Source organism: Phyllostomus discolor, chromosome 3 (genome assembly GCF_004126475.2).
Source record: "Phyllostomus discolor isolate MPI-MPIP mPhyDis1 chromosome 3, mPhyDis1.pri.v3, whole genome shotgun sequence".
NCBI lineage: Eukaryota > Metazoa > Chordata > Mammalia > Chiroptera > Phyllostomidae > Phyllostomus > Phyllostomus discolor.
This window is the reverse complement of record NC_040905.2, coordinates 165,537,927-165,557,673: the sequence shown is the minus strand read 5'-3', so window position 1 is coordinate 165,557,673 and position 19,747 is coordinate 165,537,927. Positions and strand designations below refer to the sequence as shown.

Below are 19,747 nucleotides of genomic sequence, written 5' to 3'. Positions count from 1 at the left end.
ATTGTGTAGTAAAAAGACGTGAGACCCAGAGGGAGGGGACCTGTCCAAGGTTATACAGGTTATAGGATGAAAGCAGTTGCCCTGCGAGAGAGAGCAGACAGGTGGCGATCTGCAGAGAGACACCAGCTTCCGGAAGGCCTGCTGTGATAAACAGGCAGGGATGTTGAAGTATTTGGGAAGGGTGGTGGGTCGGAGTGAAAAAGAAGAGGTAGAGAGTGGTGGGACATGTGAGGGGAAGTTGTGGTGGACTGATCTTGGAGTGAAGGATGATGCAGAGGGGAGGATGACTTGAAAATAATCCCACGGTTTTATCCCAAGGGACTGCCATTACAGAGAAAATCTCCAGGGGAGCTAGTTTTAAGAGAAAGGCCGACCACATGTTTCTTAATGAAGTGGTCTGACAGAAATGAGAGATATTCACGGATAAAAATTGACGGTGTTCATGAGCTTCTGAGGTACAAATGGAGAACAGCTATGGGAGTGAAGGTGAAAGGCTGGGAGGGGCCAGCTCTTTTCCTTGACATGATGGGGAGAGATGTACCCCAAGAGCAAGCGACTAGCTTTTCCCTAAAGCAGAGGAGACCTGCATTTGCGTGACATCCCAGGTTCTCTTCTGCTCCAGCCTGCTCTTCCTCCCCAACAGGAAAACGACTTCACTGCACTTGGGTTCCTGCACTGCGTGGTCTTCTCTCATAATGGATTTCTCTTTCCTGCAGGTCTTGAGCCTAGAAGGGAGTGTTTCTCCATCACATTTCCCTCAATGAGATTCCTTTGTCTTTCAGAATGATTGTCACGGTACTGGATGGACAGCTGAACTGCTGAATTACTTCCGTCTTCTGACCCCGCTAGGAGATTGTCCGTGGAGTTGAAATATTTATTGCAGTAATTTCTGGCCATACATAATTGAGGTAAGGTATACTTTTTTCCGTATGTCTGTCATGAAGTTATCATGCCTGTCTCTTTCACATTTGCTTTTTAAGAGACATTAATCCATTTTTCCCCTACCTTTTGTGTTCCAGTAATCCCTCAGAATGCTCCTAATCTGCGAGTGTATATATGGGTGCAGAAAAGACATTTATAGGATGAAATATGAGCAAGCTGTTTGACTCTGTAAAGGGGAAAATATATTACTCTTTATATTAAGTCAATAAAATATCCCATTTCCATAAACACAATATGCATGGAGTGGATTGTGCTAGCGAAAATCAATAGATTGAAAGGAGTATTATTAAGGCTACTTGAAAAAATGGAGACACTTAAATATTAATGCATTACTGGCTTTATTCAAGTAAAGTAAACCTAAGAAATACTGAGAATTTAAAAGGGAAAATCTGGTACTTTATATCCAGAGATCATCAGTGCTGAAACTGTCCCACGTTATTGGCAGTATTTATAGCAATGTGTGTTGTGTGGGTTAATTTGCCAGGGGTTTTCAGATGAGCAACATCACCAGCCTGTTGGTGCCAGGCTCTGTGCCAAGCATTTTACATACATGAAGTCATTAATTCTCACTACCCTGTGAGGATGGTACAGTTTGTATCCGTGTGTAAACATAACAAAACTGGGCTTCAGAGAGATTGCATGACTGGCCCTGTTCACACAGCTGGGGAACCCATGCAGAACTTGAATAGTCAGGGACCAAAGCCTGTACCAAGGGGATTTTTTGCACACTTTTTTTTCCTTAACAAAATGCTAATTTTCTTTTTACCGTAGCATCATTTTAAATGACTTCGCCATGTTCACTTACATAGGAGTGCAGTGGTTTCTCTACCCCATCTCCTTTTGTTAGACATTTGTTTTTCCGTATTTGCTTTTAGAAATAACATTGCAATGAACATCTTTTGTGCACATCCACAATTCACCTAGGTCAGATTATTACAAGCAGCACTGCTGCATCGATGGGAATGTGGGACTTTTCTGTTCAGGTTTTTATACACTGTTAGTTGTCTCCTCAGAAAGTTGTAGCAGTTTATAGTCTCACTAGCGGCATATGCAAGTGCCTGATGCCCCTCGGCCCTCAGCAACATTGGTAGTTAGCACTTTGGATACTTTTGTTTGCCTTTTAAAAAGATTCCAGGTGTCCTTGTTCAAGTCCATATTCTTGTCTCTAATACTCTAGAGCTATGGCCTGCTGACTGGTTCCTTCCTGTCCACTCTGTAACTCACTTTGTCACAAAAGGAAGTGTAGGACAGTGGATAAAAGCATGGGCTCTAGAGCATGGGCTCAAATGATGGCTGTACTACTCTGCCTCAGTTTCCCCATCAATAAAATGATAATAATAATCAAACCTCTCTTATAGTGGTGCTAGGTGATAGCTGATGTAAAGTACTTTAGAATAATGCCTAATTCTTGGTACATGCTTATTCATTGTTAGTTGCTATGATTGTCTTCCAGAAGTCCATGCTCATATAATTAAGAAAACCAAAGGTTATGCTTGTTTTGAATGAAATATGATTACCAAATTTGTAGGAACTGAAGTGCTGACAGTGTAGTATTGTTAGTGTTAACACAGTGAAGGTCACAGATAACCATCCCTGCCTGAGTTGATGCTGAGAGGTCAAGGATAATGAGGAAACAGTAATAACAGGAATGACTAGAATGTTAAAGTGCTTTATAAACTCATAGAGCACTTTCCATGCATTATCGTACCTGATGCTCACAGCACAGCTGTGAGGGAGGTGGAGCAGCTATTATAACCTCGTTTTACAGAGCAGGAAGTTGGGAGGAATTCAGTGACTTGCTCTCATAAGGCCATGGAAATGGTCAGTGGCAAAGTGGGGTGTGCACTTGAGGCTCTCTGTCCGTAGGTCCACACTCTCGATGCCTCATGATGATGATGATGAACCGAGGAGGTACGGGATAGATACCCAGGTCTAGAAGTCTGATCTTTTCCACATAGGCCATGAGGAAGCAGGAACGCCTCAGTGTTGTTCCCCTGAATCTGCTCTTCACATAGCAGAGTGGTCTGTTTGATATGTAATCACATCTTGGCACACCCCTGCCTGAGCCCGCATGATGTTCTCCGTACCCTGGCCAGCAAGGCCAGGCATGATCAGTCTTTGCTTGCTCTCCAGCCTCACCTCTGTCTCTCACTCTAGAACACTATGTCCCACTGGCCTCCTTCCAATTCAAGGAACACGCCAACCTCTTTCTTGCCCCCCGGGCTTCTGCAGGTGCTGTTCCTTGGCCTGGAATGTATGCCTGTGTGTGCGTGCATGCACACTTGCGCTCACACACCTTTCTCATGGCTGGCTCCTTCTCTTTCAGCGAGGCAGTTCTCAGGGACTCTAGAGCAGGCTGCTCGGGCTCACTTGGCTTCCCCATTTACTAGCTCTGCATCCTTGCGCAGGTTACTGCACCTCTATCTCCCTGTGGCATGAGAATCATCATGCCAATAGTACCTGTTCCAGAGCTCTTGGGAGGTCTAAGTGGGTTAATTCATGCAAAGCTCCTAGAAACCACCCTGAGCAAAGAAGTGCACGTCTGTGGTTAGCTGTTATCAAGATCGTCACTTTTTAGGCATCAGCTTAAATCTCATGTCAGTCACAGTGCCATCAACACTGGGTATTCTTACCAATATTCTCTCCCTCATAATCCTGCTCTGTTCCCCCTTTAAGCACATATCAGTATGCAGTTATTTTTATTTCATTTTTCCGTTGCCCCCTCTAGCCTGTGAATCCATAAAAACAGGGGCTGTGTTTGTGTTGTCCACAGTGAGGCCCCTGCTGCTTAGCATGTAGTGTTTCTAGAATGAATGAACGAATAGCAACATCTCCAACCACAGGATTGTATAGAAATTCTACCCACATTTTCTTACTGTAGTTTGATGGTTTCATTTCACATTATAAAATATTTCTTCTGCATGAAACTTGAAGTGTGACCTGCAATGTGAATGAAAACTAATTTTTTTTCCAAACAAGTAGCCAAATGCAGTTTTTGTGATTTCTTTCAAAGAAAGCTCCAATCCAAATTATAGTCCTTTGGAATTCTGATCTTTATTTTGTTAGTTTTTCTCTCTTTGGATAATTCTTTTGCAAAAAGTCAGTGGAGAAGGTCTTCATCTAGTTGAGTCAGATTTCTCATGAGCATGCTCTCCCAGTACTGGGCAGATGCTCCCGGGCTCCCCTACCACAGTGTAGCATCCAAGAGGAAGACCTGATGTTACCACGTAGGGACTTTTTTTCATTTGCTCGGTATCTAATGCTGCAAAACCAGCTAGATATCTTAGACTATCTTGTTTTAGATATTCTATCTGCCCTTTTTCAAAAACTATTGAGCCCCAACTGATGTGGCTCAGTTCGTTGGGTATTGTCTGAAAACCTAAAGATCTGAGGTTCTAATCCCTTGTCAGGACACATGCCTGGGTTGCAGGCCAGGTCCCTGGTTGGGGGCATGCGAGAGGCAACCGATTGATGTTTTCCTAGCACATTGATGTGTCTCTCTTTCTCTTTCCTTTCCCCTCTCTCTAAAAATAAATAAGTAAAAATCTTTATAAACACTGTCTTTTTATTTTTTTTAATTTGTACCCAAGGACATTTTTTCATTGTATGAGGTGAGGGGTTAGGGGAAGAGAGAGAGAGAGAGAGAGAGAGAGAGAGAGAGAGAGAAATAGTGATTGCCTTCTTATAGGTGCCGTGACCTGGAATCAAACCTGTAACCTATTGGTTACTGGACAACACTCCAACAAACTGAGCCATACCAGCCAGGGCCTAAATAAAAATCTCTGCAAAACAATTGAAACCTAGAAACTCAACATTCCAATGACTACATTACTTTTCCTTCACTGCTTCTTGCATTTAGATGAGGGACACAAATGCTTTGGCACAGACCATGTATTGTAGTTGGGAAAAATTGTTTCCATATTTTCCATATAGTTATATAACCATTCTTTTCCACATTTTAACTTTAGAAATTAAAATTAGTGACAAAAATAATATTCCTTTTGCCACATTCAAGCCATAAAAGGTGTACACAGAAAAAAGTTGACTCTTGCATCCCACTTTCTGGTCCATCTCTTCATATAATCACTGATGAGTTTATTGTATATTCTTGTAGACTTTTCTGTGCTGAGTCAATACACAGGGTGGGGCAAAAGTAGGTTTATAGTTGTGAATAAGCGAAATAAAGTTTATTGTTGGATTACTGTTTACTAATTATTATATTTTCTGTGTGAACAACTGTAAACCTACTTTTACCCCACCCTGTATTAGATCTTCACACATACACACACACATTTGCATGCTTTTTTGGGACAGTGTCATAGATGCACTTTGTCGCATGCATCAATGGGCCTTGAAAATACTTGAAGCCTTTGTTTTCTCACTGGCAGCATCTTGGAGAGGTCACTAAGTAATATTTTCCCAGGGCTTTACTCACCAAGTCCTGCTTAGTTTGTCTGAAGCACTGGATGTAATCTTCCAGAGGGCAGGGGCTCGGGCACAGTCGGGAATGTGGAATAATCTGATGATGATTTCCCTCGCTACGGAGGAAGAAAGGAAGACTCAAAAGGGGAGACAGTGGAGTGGGAATCAAGAAAATTCTTCTCAGTTCATGAGGGTGTGCATTTGGTGAAATGTGTTTCACTGGGTTACATAATAAGTAGTCTGATTTCCAGGGATGGCAGATGGGGTGCTGTCAGGTTATAAAATTTTTTATAACTTTGTCTCTCATCATTCTCTTCTCCTTTTTTGTTACTGTTGTCATTGTTCCGTGAGACCAGAAGACCGAGTTTGGGATGGAGTAGGGAGGAGGGCGGTGACTCCCTGGGCTGTGCCCTTCACACTGGCATGAGAAAGCCCTCAGCCTGCCACCCAGCTTCTGATCTATGGCGCTGCGTTCCAGAGAACTAACTGTGAGGGTTTCTGGAAGTGACGGGGGCTCTGGACTTTGCAGAATTGCACTTGTCAGGGTTTTGCACAATGCCCACCTCATTACACTAGAGAGGCAAGTTTCATTGCCTAAGGGGACAATTTACGGCAGTGGGCTTATCTCCTGGTTTAGCTCTTTATGTTTTTCTGCCTCCTAATAAAATGTGAAGTCACAAAGCAATTAAATAGTAGTGTAGTTTTCTGGCAGAAGGCGGGGAAAGGCTAACCAAAGGAAAAGACTAACATGATTGACAGAGGCTGGCTGGAGATTTACATTGAGAATAACTCGTTCTTCAAAACTTTCTTCATTTTCTTGTGGGAATTATGGGGTAAATCAAACACCAGGAGGATGGATGATTAAAAATTCAGGAGTTATGATTTCTTTTTGCCTTTGTTAAGTCTCTAAATCCTCCACCTGAGCACAGAGTTCTCATTTCAAGAACTTGATGAAATGATGGGAACATCCCTACCATGGGTTGAAGCAAAGCAGAAATACTTTAAAATCTTAAATTGTTAGTAAGCTTGGGATTATTTATATTTTGTAAAATGTCTTAAGATTCAATGAAATGAAGTACAGAATTTGTGAGTAATTTTTTCCCTTTAAACTCAGATTTGCAGATGTAGATTATTTTTCAGTAGTCAAAAATATTGAATGGGATTTCAACAGTTAAGTTCTAGAATTTTCAAAATAGCATTAGTAATTTTTAATAATGACACTTAAAATGAGGAAAAATTAGAAAAAATTGAACATAAAAATTTAGAGAGTTAAGATTCCCTGTGCCTCTTCTTCTAGCCTCCTTAAATATAAAATAAATTCTTTTGATTTAGCCACCTTGTGTTCATGATGACCTATTTATTCCAATCAAGAGAATTAAAAAATACAGGTAAGTTCTATATGTCATTTTTTCTTATTACAGAAACACTTTGATTTTAAGAAGTGTTGGAAAGCTCTTGAAGTTCTTCTGTTTGTTCCCTAGTAATCACTTTGAAATGGTGAAAAAGCTTAAATTAAAACGTGAGCATTGGCACCAGTTGAGAGAAGGATTAACTAATAGTTAATTTATGTGACCTAGAAAGTAAGTGGCTAAGAGGACACTGTTTTTCTGGTGCCTGGAAAGCACTCCAAAGGGGACACCTGATGCCTTAGCAGGAGCTCCCCCACTCCCAGCTTGACCGTGACAGAAAGAACAAGATCCAAAGGATGAACTGCAGAGAGATTCTGCTGCCCTTCAGGAAGTGCTTCCAGATGGGCTAGTCATGAGAAGATTTGTGCTAAGCAAATAGAAACAAAATGTTCATTTCTAGAGCTTGGTGAAATGGCAATGAACAACTTTTATACTGAATCAGGACATCTTTCTCAGGTCCCTACTCAGGGTCCCGTGTGTGAGCCATGGCTCAGTGTCCTCACCTGTGAAGGAGAGTGTGGGGCTTCTCTGAATGCCATTGCTTCTAGATGGTTTGGCTAGAGGGGAGAGGACAGGCAGCCAGGGCTGCCTGTACAGCTGTCCCCTCTGTACAGCCAGGGCTGCCTGTCCTTTCAGCCCTCACTCCAGGCTGTTTCTCAGGGAGTGGGTCTTCTGCTGCCCTGGGGCCAGTCCTCCTTTACAGTCCCTGGGTTTGGGTGTGTTTCTTTTCCCCTGGCAAGAGTCCTTTATCCAGAGTGTTCTTCAGGGAGGCATCTGCATGCCCAGATGCTTATCTGCACTGGTACCACTGCCTCCCTCTTGCATGGTAAAATAACTCACTGAGGGATTGGAGTTTTGCTCTCAACCTAGAATATGTTACTTCCTTTTTAATAGTGTTTATCTATAATGAGATGAAATTTACATTATAAAAATTAACAGTGTGAAAATGAACAGTTCAGTGGCACTTAATACATTCACAGTGCTGAGCAGCTGCCACCTCTGTCTAGTCCCAAACACTTTTATTTTCCTCGAGAAAACCCTGTATCCACTAAGCACTAGTGACTTCTGTTCCCTCCTCCCACAGCCCCTGGCAACCACTGATCTGCTTTTGGCTCTCTGATTTGCAGTTCTCGCTGTCTCCTCTACTGTAAGGGAGATAATATACTGTGTGACTTTTTGTTTCTGGCTTCTTTTACTTAGCATGTTGTTGCATGTAGTGGACATTTTATGACTGAATAATATTCTATTGTATGGGGGTGCCACAATTTCTTATCCATTCATCCATTTGGGCCTTTTCTACCTTTTGATTATCGTGAATAATGATGCTGTGGACATGAGTGTAGAGTGTTTGAGTCCTTGTTTTCATTTCTTTTGGGTATGTATCTAGAGGTGGAATTGCTGGGTTGTATGGTAATTCTATTTAACTTTTTTGAGAAACTGGCAACCATTTTCCATAGCAATGGAACCATTTACATTCCCACCAGCAATGCATAAGTTTCCAGTTTCTCCACATTCTTGCCAACACTTGTTATTTAACCTTTTTAAAAATTATACCCATCCTTGTGAGTACACAGTAGTATTTCATTGTGATTTTGATTTGCACTTCCTTAATGACTACAAATGTTGATCACGTTTTCATTTGTTTATTGGCTTATTGGCCATTTTTAGATGTTCTTTGAAGAAATAGCTATTCAAGTCCTTTGCTTATTTTTAATTGGGTTGTCTGTCTTTTTTTTTTAATTTAATAATTTTTAAAAAAATTTTATTTTATTTTATTTTAATCATTGTTCAAGTACAGTTTTCTCCCTTTTACTCCCATCCACCCAACCCACCCAACCCTCCCTACTTCCCTCCCATGGGTTGTCTGTCTTTTGTTATTGATTTGTTTCTCCCATTCTTTAGGTAGTCTTTTCACTTTTTTTTTTAAGTGCAATTTTTAAAAAAGACTTTCTTTCTTCTTTCTTTCCTTCCTTCCTTCCTTCCTTCCTTCCTTCCTTCCTTCCTTCCTTCCTTCCTTCCTTCTTTCCTTCTTTCTTTATTTCTTTCTTGGGAGGGAGAAAGAGAGGGAGGGAAACATCAATGTGTGGTTGCCTCTCATGTGCCCCCTGCTGGGGACCTGGCCCACAACCCAGGCATGTGCCCTGACTGGGAATTCAACCAGTGACCCTCTGGTTCATAGGCCAGCACTCTATCCACTGAGCTACACCAGCCAGGGCAGTCTTTTCACTTTCTTAATAATGTCTTTTGGTGCACAGAAGTTTTTTATTTTGATGCACAAAAGTTTTTTATTTTGATGAGGTTCTGGTGAGCTATTTTTTGTTTGTTTTTTCTCATGCTTTTGGTGTCACATCTAAGAATCCATCATCACTGTGAACCTAAAGTCAGGTGGACTTACCAGTGTGTTTCTCTTAAGAATTTCATATACAAGGTGGGGCAAAAGGAAGTTTAACAGTTGTTCATATGGAAAATAATATAGTAATTAATAAATAATAATATAAGAATAAATGATGTTTTGCATACTCATGACTGTAAACCTCCTGTTGCCCCACACTTTATTTAGTTTGTTCATCTAATTTGAATTAATTTTTCATATTGTGTGAGGTAGGGGTCTAACTTCATTCTTTTGTATGTGAATATTCATCCCAGCACCATTTATTGAAGAGCCTGTCTTTCCTTGTTAAATGGTCTTTCTACCCTTTCGTACAACATCATATGGTCATATATGGGAGGGTTTACTTCTGGACACTTAGTACTATTTCATTGGTCTATATGTCTATTCTTATGCCAGTACTATACTCTTGCAATTACTGTAGCTTTGTGGTAAGTTTCGAAATTAGGAAAGGTGAGTGCTCCAACTTTGTTCCCTTTCAATGATCGTTTTAGCTGTTCAGAGTCCACTGCAGTTTCATATGGACTCAAGGGTCACATTTCCATTTATGCAAAAAAGACTTGGAATTTTCATGGGGATTTCATTGAATCTCTTAGATACTGTATTTTGTCATGTATAATGTGTACTTTTTTGCCCAAATTTTTAAGGGAAAGTAAGGATGTACATTATACATGGGTAGTACCTGAAATACCTTGTGTCTGTTCTTGTGTTTTGTAATTATTTGTTATGTAACATTTCTTATACCATGATATGCTCAAAAGGTATATATACAAAAAACAAGCATCTAAATAAAAATAAATAACATAGGGAAAATGGGACAACTGTAATAGCATAATCAATAAAATATATTTTAAAAAATAACAAATTCAATTAAAAATTAAAACAAAAGACTTTTTCCCCTGAAAGTTTGGGCCAAAAATGTGGGTGCACATTATATACAGGAATGCATTATACATGGCAAAATACAGTAGTATTGCCATCTTAACAATATTAAGATTTACAACTGTGAATAGGGAGGTCTTTCCATTTATTCAGGTCTTACTTCATTTCTTCCAGCAGTGTGTTGTAGTCACCAGTGTACAGGTGTTGTGTCTTTTTCATTAAATATATCCTCAGGTATTTTATTCTTTGGATGCAATTGTAAGTGGAATTGTTTTGTTGATTTCCTTTTTAGAGTGTTCATTCCTAGTGTATAGAAAAACAACTGCTTACTCATGATTTTTAGTTTTTTTAAAATTAAAAATTAAAAAAGTAGTCACCACTGGTTATTTAAAAAGCAGTAAGAAGGAAGTCCACTACCCCTTCAAATGTTCCCTAGTAAGGTCCCGGTTAAGTTTGATATATGTCCTTTTATGTATTTCCTATGCATATATGTAAAAACACATTTTCTTCCTTTGAGTAGAATCCTAATATACTTAGGCTATATTTAACTTATTTTTTACTTCATTATAGATTATGAATATCTTTCTGTTTGAGTACATCTAGAATTACCTTATTCCTCTTAACTGCTGCAGATTGTACAGATGTACTATACTTTAAGGTTTTGTTTTTTTTAAATTAGCATTTAGTGAGTTTTCGGCTATTTGCTATTATAAACAATGCAACAGTTAAGAGTCTTGTTCCTATATCAATGTATGCTTGTGTATTTCTTTAAGGTAATCTCCTATAGGTAGAATTGCTAAGGCAGAAAATATACACATATTACCTTTTGATGGACAGCAAGAGACCATATTTTGTTTTGTTTTGTTTTGTTTTGAACTGCCTGTTTGATACAGTCACAGATGCTAGCCACTATTACCTAAGAACATCATATTGAGGAATTAAGTGCTTGGAAGAAATGGAGAAGAGAGGGTGTGTCTAACCCTTTTTATTCTCATATGGTGTGGTAGCACATATAATAATCTAAATAGAATATAATGACATTCCTTTGGGGTATGTTTATGAGCTATGTAAACAAGATATTTTTAATGCATTGTACTGTTAGGGGAAGAAGAAGCTAGTAGCACTTGTGTGCCTCTTGGGCTTCTCTCTCTCTCCCCCTCTGTGCAGCCCACCCCACCCCACTACTAACCTGTCCTTCACTACCTCCCCCGCCCTCATCGCTGTGTCATTCCTAAGTAGCTTTGGATTTTATGCCATAAGATCTTTTGGTTACTGACAGATTCTGTGAATACCCAGTGTTCCAATCCAGTACTATCTTATTTTGTTTTATTGCTGTAACTCTTCCAGAGTGGTTCATTGAGGCTTCCTTCAGATTGGCCCCAGTGCCTTTTCACGTGTTCCCGTCCTTTCTCATTTTGTGGCACCCCCAGGTATTTCAGGCTTATCTTGTATTTTTCTAGCGCTAGCCCTGGAACCAATCACTTCCTCAAGCACCCTGGGTGCTTTGACTGGAGAATGGTGTTTAGAAACCAGTATCTGTGTGTTAGGTGTGTGCATTGCAAGTGGGGTGCCATTGCTTCTGTCTTCCACCAGTTTTAAAGCGAGCTCTTCCCTGTGAACATGGGTGTGGTGGGGCTGCAAGTTGCTCTTGATGCTGCTAGGGAGTAAATCATTTTGATTAGGCCACTTACTGCTGATTATTAAAAGTCAGCACACATTGGGAGGCCTGGAGGTAAATAAGGATTTTTACTACAAATGAAATGGGTTAACTTTTTGTGGAAAAGTACATTTATATTGAAAGGCTTAGGTTAGTATTCAGATATCCCTAACATTCTTACATTTTTTACTCATTTTTAGTCCATTCCATCTTTTTTTTTAAAGCAGCTCTTTTTTTAAATATTATGCTATTTTTATTTTTTTTTTTTAGATTTATTTTTAGAGAGCAAAAAGAGGGAGAAAGAGAGAGAGAAACATCAATGTGAGGTTGCTGGGGGCCATGGCCTGCAACCCAGGCATGGGAATCGAACCTACAACACTTTGGTTCGCAGCTCGAGCTCAATTCACTGAGCTACGCCAGCCAGGGCCCCATTCCATCTTTTAAGGTCATATTCTACCTCTATTTGTTATAGGAGGTAGAAATCTGATGAATGCCTATTAGAGTGTTTTTCTCAGTGGCTAAGTACAGATTGACCATTCTGTAATAAACTAATTTTATTTTTGCATAAGTCATTATATAGCATAAAACTTTTGATAAATTATTTATGTCCTTATAATTTTATTTATGTAGTCTTACAGTCAGAGGACATTGATAAAATATTTATATTACCTATTAGCACTGAGGGCCCCTTGTCCTTGGAGATTCAATGTAATTTTTTTGACAGGTGCTTTTAATTCTTGCAGAGTAAATCTTGCCTAGATGAAATTACCGTGTGACTATTTTTTTCCTCTGTAATTTTCCATATTTCTTATATCTCAACTTTTGTGGTCAGCAGTTTCTGTGAGAATTGTTTATGAAGTTAAGGCATTTTATGTGTGATTGCTAGGATTATAATAGTTGTAAAGTATATTCATCTACAGTGAAAATGATCTTCCTAAGTATTTTGCTTTATTTTAAAACTCATTCTCAGGTCTTACTACCTGTTTCTTACAAACGGAAAAAAAAAGTCTTTTGTTCCTCTTTCAAAATATAGATGGAAGAGCAGTTTTATATCAGAATTTAAAAGACTAATGTTTTTCAAGGGCATTTTGTAAGGAATCTCCATGTGCTTGCCGCCCTGGCACACTTTAATTTGGGAGTGGGGTACAAACCATGGCTGGTGAATAAAGCTTGGTGTTGTCATGTTTAGGAAACATGGCTGGCTGACTCTGACCTCCAACTGTGTAAATTATCTTTCCCAGCAATAGGAGACCTTGAAGACCTTGATGTTATTTTGATAAGTAGTCATTGTATGATTACTCAGAAGAATTTACTAAGGACAGCTTTGTGTGACTTGCACTGAATTTAAAAATTACAGTGTAAAGAGTGGTTCCTGGCACCTATTGATTCTAGTTATGTAGAGAGACACCACATTAACATTTAGTATTTCTTTACTCTGTATACTTCTTATATCAATCATTGTCTTCTCAACCTTTCCCTAGTTCTATAACAGAGACCCATTTTACTTATTAATAAGCATTAATATGTGTCCTATTATTAATTAAAAGAGTAAATGCACTTGTTCACATTTTTTTCTTTTAAAAATTCCCAAATTATTTTGAACTTACCATGCTTGATTTTTTAAATTAATTAATGGTTGAAGAGGCAAGCAGAGTATCAGTGGCTCTTGATTCCAGCAAAGAGTTGCCTCATCCTATAGCATCTTGACTTTGGAGTACCAGCTCATAGATGCATTAGTGTCTAAGGTAAATGTTAGAGCTGATGTTCAGAGGACCAAACATATTGTTCTCATGATTGTCATTCTTCATTCCATTTCTTTCCTGGAGATAAGGTAAATGATGATGAGGATGCTAATAATAACCATTTATTTTATTATTATTATTATTATTTTAAAAATTTATTTAAATTGTTGTTGCAGTACAATTTTCTATCTTTTACTCCCATCTAATAATAACCATTTATTGGATAGGCACTACATGCCAGGCCTTGCATTGGACAGTTCGCAAAAGCCATCTCATTCAGTCCTATTAGAAACCTTTTAATGTTTTAGGAGTGGGAGTCCATGCTTGAAAGGTTAAATGACTTACCTGAGATTGCACAGCTAGTTGGTCAGAACACGGTTTGGATTTTGTTTGAGTTCAGTGCCTGTTCCGTATGAGAATTGTGGCTGTCCTCAGGTCACAAAGATGAGAATGCTTTATGGTTGCCTTTCCTTCAGAGCACTTTTACATTTGTGAAATACTTCAGACTATTTTTAAACGATTTTAAAATGTTAGTGTTGGGGGGTTCAGCCATTCTCAAGATTTTGGTTTCTAGATGTAAAATGCTAGGTAGGAGGCAAGGTAATTTTGCTCCCATGTCGTAAAATCATGACTTTCCCTAAAGCTGAGTATGACTTTTCTCTTAGACTGTCTTACTTTCTGTGAGTGGAAACTTCAGACTCTGGGCTGACGGCATGTACTATTTAATGACAGAGAAAATTAGGCACTAAATATGACAGTATGTGGACTGTGAACATGAGTCTGTTGTAGTGGCTTAGACCATCATTGTGAATGCCCCTGACTTCCCCCACCCTGTACCCAGTGACATTGTGCGGAGTTTGGGTTTAGAAAGCCCGTCAAAATGATGCAGTTGGGAACTTTTCTGAGATAAATGCAAAGCCCTCTACAAAAGCTCTTCCATTTATCCTTCATAAACCTCTAATGCGTGAGTTTCTGTTTGTGCTGTGATCCTGAGTAGATCTTCCTTTGAAAGAAGGGCGTCTTGAGAAAAGGAGGAGAGTGGATTTTCATCTGGGATATAATTAAAAACCTGCCTCACAGGCTGTGGACAAGTGGGGTCATAGGTTTTGGGCTTAAGATGTAAAATGGGTTTTGCTGTGACTTGGGATGATCGGAGACTGAAGGGCGCTACCCACCTCACATAGTCTGAAAGCTCCATTCTTGGGCTGAGAAGAGAAACGGTAGAGATAATATGCACAGCAATCACAAATAACTTAAAGGCTGAAAGATGCTATTTGCCTCTTGAGTTTAAGCATTAAAAAGTCACATGACATTAGTGTGAGTGATGCTTAGATTATGAAACAGAAAACTAATTGTCAGAGTAGTTTGTATTTACTGTATGTGACCCTGAGGTGGATAACAGAACCACCCACTTACAGGTAATCTTTTAGAGAAAGTTCTTGTTATTGCATTAACACTCTGTGTTGGCAAGAAAAAGTTATTCCTGATCTGTTTTTTGGTTGGTGCTGGGAAGTACCTTATTATCACTTTGTATCTTAAATCACACCTAAGGAAATGATTAGAAAATGAAATTGCAGGAAAACAGTTGTTATAATCAAATATGTGTTATTTGCAGACTCTTAAAATTTGGGGGGGAATTGCCATAAGTAGAACTTACTGGAGCCTGAAGTCAGATACATTATGACATGGGATTCATCTTTTATCATTAGCATTTCCTTGTTGTAGAACATTTGGATTCATTGACCCCAGTGCAGGTTGAGATTCAAGCGTTCATGGAAGGAGCATGAATTCTGCCCTCCTTTCTGTGTGTGGGTATCATGAGGGGGAGGCTCTAGATAATGGTCAGCTATAGAATGACAGAGACCGTCTCCCTCTGCCCGCTTTTGGTTCTTATCCTTTCCTCTTTGATTTGTTGGCGTTCTCTGCTTGGCCTAACTCTCCTACTTACTGAATCCATTGCTCTTAACAAAACCCAGGGGTACAGAGGTCAGCTTTGAGGGTAAGCTTTTTGTGTATGGCTTGGTTTGATGGTTTTAGATTGGGTATGTTTCAAGTAGGTATAGAATAGCAAGTAAAGCTTCTCTGAGCCCGTTTTTGAGATATGGACTTAAAACAATGCTGCATTAAAGCTCTTAAGAGGATTCCCAGCCATTCGTCATTGGAGATGCCTTTTGACTACTTCTGAGGTAGTAAAAGTATTTTGACTACATATTCAATGCAGGAGAATTTTAGTTGAGTGTCATGCGATGCTATAATGTAAGTGAAAAATGCTAATTAGTGTCAACTTTATTTAACTCCAAATTGCCTTGTTAATGTGCACCAGAAATTTTTAAAAGTGGGGCCATGATTCATATGTTGTTTGTATATTTTTCCATACAGTATTATTTTATATGACTGTTTCTATAAGTAGTCAGAAGTCATATAATAGTCATTTTTTATTAGGAATAAAATTTCATCAAATAAAAGTTTTACCCAGGATGAATGGGATGGTCCAGGCCAGCAGCTGAGCATAGTGACAAGGGAAAGAGGGGCTAGTGGAGGAGACTTCCCTGATGTACCGCTCCCCCGTAGTGCTTTGTTACATGGGGAAATGAACAGCTTACTTAAGAGGGCCACTGTGATTGGAATGGTATGCAGATGTGGCTTTGTAAGTGAATGAATATCTGGTAAGAGTTATTTTATTGGGGGTAGCCAGGGGCGTCCCAACTGTGGCCCGTGGGCCACATGTAGCCCAGGATGTCTGTGAATGCAGCCCAACACAAAATCGTAAATTTACTTAAAACATGACATTTTTTTGTGACTACATGCCACAGTGTATTTAACGTGTGGCCCAAGCCAACTCTTCTCTTGCAGTGCAGAGCAGAGATGCCAGAAGGATGGGTGCCCCGGTAGGCTGTGGCCAGGATGGGAAAGAGAAATGCTATCAGGATTGACTTGTCCCTGTAGCCCCAGTGGCATTTGGGGGGAGAGCACCTGTCCCACTTGTCCTGACGCTTCCTAGTAGAGTGGCTGCTGGTTAAACAAGCTTTACCACATGGTGAATTCTGGTTCTGGGTTTTAACCATTCAGCTAATTTTATCAACTTAGTATGAGTATGTTTTCCTCCCTAAAAGACCATAGGGGGAAAAACAAAAACAAAAGTCAAACAAAACAATCCCTCAAAACAAAAAAAAAAAAATAAAAGACCGCAGGGGAAGAAAAACTATGGAGCTTTTTTCCCCCATGTGTAACTTTGAATTTTATATGGAGAATATGTTTTAAATATACTGAATATATTATGTATAAAAATAAAAGGTGTCATATATAAGCCATTGATTTCATACGACCACTGCAGCTGAAAAGGAGGACCGGGATTAGTGAGCTTTTAAAAAATGAAGTCCCTGCTTTCCTGGAATGAGCTTTCTGGTGGTTGGATGACATAAGGCAGGCTAGTGAGTGAGTTGTTGTAAAAACTAAGAAGAAGCTGGTGAAATGTAGGTGTCCACTCAGATTTTTATTTTGAAATGCTTTATGCCCAGGGTGAACATTAGAGCTAAGATTTAAGTTTTAATTTTTACAAGTTTTTATGGGACATTCTTTAATACTGGGTTTTAGACTAATAATTAGTAAATGATATCCTCTTTCATATTCCTCAATTTTTTTTCATGCTGCTAGGCCATTCAGAATGACACTAAGGTTAAATCTGGCATATCATAAGCCATTGGAAACAGATGGTTAAGTCTGCTAAACACAGGTTCGATTGGGTGCCTCTCCTGTGGGCTTGTCGGCTCTTGCACAGATTCCTGCTTCCACCCAGTTCCAGGATCTGCCGCACAGACCTGCCTCACCCCCGTCCGGGAGGGCCAGCCTGTTTTCTTCATCCAGCCCAGAGGTAGAGTTCTGGAAAAATTTCCTTCCAGGGCTGTAAGAACCTCTAACTTCCCCCTTTTCTTGTTCTCTTGACTTACTGTGCTGGGAGGAAATACCATGGTAGGGTGATTTTAGGCAAGAAATAACTGAAGTGGATGTGGTGTTGACTTTAGGTTGATCTCTGGGAAGCACCGTAACAATCCTCTTTCATGGTCCTGGCCCCCTTACCCAGTTGTCCATAGTATAACATTTGTTTTTCTCATCAGAAATCTGTGTGTGGGGAGCGGTAGGTGCAATACTATGGAATCTTTGAGGGAAAGAGCATAAAGATTTTAAAATTGTAACAATAATGACTTCATTTGATGGTGTATCACATTCTACATGACAATAGACCAGTTCTCTTTTATTAATATTTTTGTATTCTCTGAAAACCTGTAAGAACTATTCTGTCTTTATAAAATCTCTATTGACCAATGTTTTAAGAGAAAAATATCATTGCTTTAGTGCATGTGAGATGAGGATGGTTAACCTGAGGGCGTTTGCATGCGGGCACTATCGAGAGAGTTCACGTTGAAAAGAGTGGGCTGTATCTGTAGTCTCTACTTCAGAAATGGTGCCCGCATCACCCAGACTGATTTGGTCAGTCTGTCTTTCCTCAAGCCAATGGATGCAGACTCCACAAATTGTTTATAAAAGGTTGTCAGTTTTTAGGGTGTGACCGTTGAACCACACCTGAGAGGCTAGCTAGATGAAGCCAACTCATAAAGTTACCTAAGAGCCTCCACCCCAGTTGATGATCCAGATTGTCTCCAAGGGAGGTGAACTAAGCCAGTGTAGAGACTTTGGGATAAGGCAGTGGCGGTAATGCATAATGGGTGCATTCATACACAGCATTTCAATACAGCATTTTCTTGGATGGAGGCATGGGAAATAGCACAGGAGCACTCACTCACGCTTCTTGTTAGCTCTCTGGGTCACTGGTGGCTGCCTACTGTACTTCCTTGCCCAGCTATCCACTGGGACTTAAGCCTTTGTAAGATCATTTAAAGTCCTTATGTTCTGCCCTGGCCCTTATGGCTCAGTTGGTTGGTGCATTGTCCTGTGCACCGGAAGTTTGTGAGTTCAATTCCCGGTCAGGGCCTATACCTAGGTTTCTGGTTCTATCCCCAGTGAGGGAGCACATGGGAGGCAGCCAGTCAATATTTCTGTCTCTCTCTCTCTCTCCTTCTCCTTTCTTCTCTCTCTAAAGGAAAAAAGAAAGAAAAAGAAATTCTTATGTTCTGAGAATTCAAACGGAAAAAAACTTGACCTCTAGTTCTTCAGAAAGTTGGTTGAAACAATAATTTTTAAAAAAAAAAATGCTGTCCAGCTGTATAAATAGTTGGCTTTGACTAGAATAAATTTACCACATTATGAAACTGATAATTGTGGTGGAGTTACTATGCCAGTGTTTTAATTTGGAAAGTACTTTGGTAAGTTTATAGTTTATAAGTTAAATGGGTTTGTTTGTAAATTCTTAGGGAATTCCTTAAACTTGGGGTTGATACCTCAAATCCTTTTAGAATAGATATAATAGACATTGATCCCAAGACCATTTTTTGTCTTTTAACCCATTGAAACTTGTTTTATTTCCTTTAGTGGACTGAAGTAAAATTTAGGAAAGCTTATAAATTCTCCCACAAAAAGTCAACTCTAAATAGAGGAGAGGTAGGTCAATATCTTAATTTGGAACTATGGTAAAATTAGTTTTTGCCAGGAGCAGGTATTTGATATTTATTTGTTAATGAGGATCAGTAAAACATTTAAATTGTATGTAAATTCTACCACTCTACCACTTTTTCATCTTTTTTATATACTTTGGTTACATTTTACTTAAGTGGTACACTTTTTATTTGGAATACTATTTTTACTTTAGTTATCACAATTTTCCACTCATTTTCAAAAAAGCCTTTACAATGATAGTAATAAGTAATATTCAGTTGCATTAATCTCCCATAATCTATAAACCATCTTTCTCATGTTTAAAATGTAGCTTGCCTCTAATTCTTTGCTACTTCATACATCATTGTAGTAAAATCTTTTGGTCATAATAAATTATTTCCTTGGTATTATTAATTCACAAGAATAACTAGGTCAGAGGTATGAAAATGTTTTGATTTGGTGAGTTTATCAAAGACTCTTTCTAGATTATAAAAAAAATGCATAACCATCCTAATAAATTAGAATGGAATGGAAGTATATAAAGTAAAACTTTAAATTTTTCTGTGGGACCTCAGCCCTGCTCCCCAGTGGGGCCAAAGGTGGTGGAGTAGGAGGAAGGAGGGTCCTGAGCTGCTGAACTAGAAGTGGTGATGGCAAACTAGACAATTAAAAAATAAAACAAAGTACTGGTTTACTTGTATGATTTAAAAAATGGAATCTAAGCAGTTCCTTCTTTGGACAAAACGGAGAGGTG

The 19,747-nt window shown here is 39.2% G+C and overlaps 1 protein-coding gene across 4 annotated transcripts in view; it reads left to right on the top strand.

Annotated features, from left to right (window-relative positions):
- KANK1 (KN motif and ankyrin repeat domains 1) overlaps positions 1–19,747 on the top strand; it is a 190,414-nt gene that overhangs the window by 61,826 nt on the left and 108,841 nt on the right. For all 4 annotated transcript variants that reach the window (XM_036021715.1, XM_036021714.1, XM_036021716.1 and 1 more), the window contains one exon: positions 783–908. The gene's annotated coding sequence lies outside the window, so the exon portion shown is untranslated. The remainder of the gene's footprint in view (positions 1–782; positions 909–19,747) is intronic.